This window comes from Echinops telfairi, unplaced genomic scaffold (genome assembly GCF_000313985.2).
Source record: "Echinops telfairi isolate 266 unplaced genomic scaffold, ASM31398v2 ScPeMD7_7413;HRSCAF=8451, whole genome shotgun sequence".
Taxonomy (NCBI): Eukaryota; Metazoa; Chordata; class Mammalia; order Afrosoricida; family Tenrecidae; genus Echinops; species Echinops telfairi.
In genome coordinates this window covers 1,178,472-1,181,945 of record NW_022111313.1, presented here as the reverse complement: position 1 = coordinate 1,181,945, position 3,474 = coordinate 1,178,472, and positions in this window count along the sequence as shown.

Genomic DNA, 3,474 nt, shown 5'->3' with positions numbered 1-3,474 from the left:
GTCCCGGACGTCATAGCAGAATAGCCCCAGGGCAGTTTCTTGGCTCTGATCTTTTTAGAAGCAAACAGCTCGGACTTCCTTCTGCGGTGCCTGTGGCGCAGTGATGGAGCACACACTGCTTGTACTCCCCGACAGCCAAAACCAGAAGAGCCAAGTTCTCTGCCATCAATTTCGTTCCGAGACTCACAGTCACCCTGCTGTAGCGTCTTTTCTGTGACTGCCCATCTTTAGCAGAGCAGACAGCCTCATTGTTCTCCCTGGGAGTGGCTGGTGGGTTTGAACTGCTGGCCTTGAGGTCAGCAGCCCAGAGCGCCGTCGGGGCTGCCTTGAACATTTGGCCCTATGCACCATGGAGAGGTGTAGCAGGGGAAGTGGAGTACCGGGATCCTGGGTGAGGCCCCGGGAGATCAGCACTGGGTCCCTCTGCTTAAAACCAAGCACTGGGCGCAGGCCGGCTCGTAACGTAGGCCTGGATATGGGTCCTCGACTGGCCCGGCTGTTTCTCGGGGGTCTTGTATCCCAGTCTGGGTGGCTGTCAGGGTCCTCCCCTGCCAAGCCTGCTCCCCCAATGTATCAGGCCCAAGTAAGCTTGTGCCGCTTGCTGTTGCAACCCTCAAACTGTAACTGGTCAACTACCAGCTCATCTGTAAAATGGGCACAACCGCCCTCGCTCCTGGAGATTTCTGGGTCCCTGCTGGAGTCCCTAGGTGGTATCTGTAGGAAAGGACCCTGGCTGCTCACCCAAATGTTGGGGGCTCTACTTCACACAGCGGTGCCTCTGAAGAAAGACCTGCCAACTGGCTTCCCAGGAACAGCCGCTGGGAACCCCGTGGCACACATTCCGCTCTGACACACCCTGGGCCTCCGGAGGTGGAGTCAACTTGACTGGGCTATGGGGTAGTAAGGCTGGAACTTGGGGTGCTCCTCTGCGGATGGTGTGTGCTGGGAAAGGGAGGGCTTTGTCTTCCGGGACCCGTGGGGCCTCCCTCGCTCCGGGCAGAGCAGGGACAGAGACCTGGCTGGGGAGAGGCCAGGAGGGGGCTGCTCCCTGGCTGTGCTGGCCCGGTGCAGTGGCTGCGTGCCCCGGAGGCGGAGCTGGGACCGGAGGCCGGATGGCGGCGTGTACATTAAGTGCACATGGGAGGCTTCCAGCAGCCTTTGCAGGAGCGGAGACCGGAGCTCCCCGCCATATGGGGATGTGGTTGTGGGAAAAAAAATATTTATGAAATGGCTTTTCCAAATGTTTAATCTACAGCAGATGCATCTTAAATGAATCTGTTTGGCTTGGCTTTGGGAGATGCCGCTGCGTGGAGCCGGCCTCCTGGAGCACTGGGAACAGAGGGCGGAGGGGAGAGGAGTCGTCTGCTTGTGACTCAGCCCAGGCCAGGAGGCTCCTTTGGGGACGGGGGGGTCACCCCCACCCCCTCGTGACTCCCCTGGGTCACCACATTTTCATTTTCCCCATGCGGACCGACACAGGGTGTTTAATCTCCTCGCTGCCGTCTGAGGAGAGAGTCGCAGACTGTTTGATGGCAGCCCACACAGGCCCCACACCAGCTCCTCGCTGGTATTTCCGCGGTTCTGGGAGAAGGAAAAACAGTCCCTTCCTGAGAATGCTTAACTCTGTAGGTGTTTCTAGAGTGGGAAGTGGGCCGGTTGACTTCTCCGCCGGCCTCGGGCCCTCCCCCCCACCTCTGCCGCAGCCTCTGTGTGGGCGCCCGGCTCTTCCCCTTTCCCCAGTTATGTCCCACCACCCTGCTCCTCCACGCTCCGGGGCCTGGCAGAGTTTCCTCTCCCACGGTCTGTGGGCTCTCACAAAGGGTGTCTTCATCCTTCTGCACACACAAGGCCTGCCCTGCGGTGGGGGTGGGACTGCCCTGTCACCTGGTCCTCCGCTGGGCCTTCCTCCCCCTCTAGGGACACTGGACGGCCAACGTGTGTGCCGGAATGGACAGACTGAGAGGAGGTGACTGGGACACCCTGGATGATTCCTCTCTGAAGACCTGGCTGAGGGGCCAAGATAATTGCTAGCGCGTTTTCATTAAAATGGGCAGAGGAGAGGGACGGTCAGGTTCCTCCGAGAAGCCCTCCTTCATCAGTTCAGCGACCCAAGCAGCTTGCCGGAGGTGCTCAGGGGAAGCCTGGGCCTGCGTTCTCGTGGCTGCTCAAATTCGGTTCCTCAGAGCCGTGGGACCTTCCCTCTGTTTTCTCGCTGGCTGGGGGCTGTCCTCGCTTCTCTAAAAGCTCTCTACACGTCAGGACCAGCAAGGACAGCCTGGGGTCCACTTCAGGCTGCCATCTCTCGAACATTCTGCCTTTCAAAGTCACGTCTTTCCCATGGTAGCCGGGAGCGGCCACCAGCACTGTTTCTGTTATTGATGAAAATAGTCCCAGCAAAGCAGACACCGTCCAGCGGCTTCTGGGCATGCCGCTCGGTGATGTCGCGGACACTCACCCAGCTGGGCGGCCATGCTCAGCATCCTCCCAGTTGCTCCTCCTCCACGGGTGTTCCTGCCTTATCGTTTGAATTGCTGTGGCCGGTTTAACCCCATACAAGTGGTTCTGGAGGCAGACATTCTTTGGGAAAAGATCAGGCGCTGTTTTTGGTTTAAATGTTAAGGTTTAGCGATGATCTCAAGGCAATAGCTTTGTTTACTGGTTTTGTTTTTGTTTTTGAGTGGGTTAGGGAGTCATCCAGCTTCAATGGCTCCAGAAAGTCTGAATTCTCAGAGCACTTCCCCACCTTTTGAGCAAGATTCTTCCACAGACTCTCTGGTCAAAATCTTCTGGATCAGGAGCCCAAGTTCTCCAGGTTGAAAGGCTCACATGCTTCCCTTGCAATCTTGGCAATGCAAACGGTTCGCTCCTCAACCACCGACTCAACCTGGGGGAGTTTGAACCCACCCAGACCTGGAGCCCCATGCAGCTGCCGAGAGTCTGCACCCAGGGGGCAGTAAGTGGTGGGTTCGCGGGGTGGTGATGACACTGGGCCTATCGAGGTGATCCGGGAGGCTCCCCTAGCTCAGGCTCTGTCCTCTTGACATCCCCTGCGATGTCCACTTCCCCGTGAGTGGTCACTGTGAGGCCAAACGAGGTTGTGGGGGTGCGTTGCTGCCATCGTCAGTTGCCGGGAGAGAGGATGCTATCTGAGGTGAGCAGGTGCCAGCTCCCACCAGTTGTTAGAGCCATTCACGATGAGCCAGGGATCACACAGCATCTGCCAGGGTGACATTTATCCACCTAAGGGATGTGGTCTCATCAGGTTGTAGTAGGATTTGGAAATCCCCATCAGAGAACAGGATGAGGTAGATGTAGACTGGATGAATCCGACACCAGAGCTTCCCCTATGCAACACATGTCCCTCTGCGTCTCTTGTGCAGGAAGCAGCTGTGCAGCCGGGCACATCACAGGACCCAGACAACCTCAAAACCCAACCCACTGCCTTAAGCTCATTCCAACCCATGCGGACCCCAT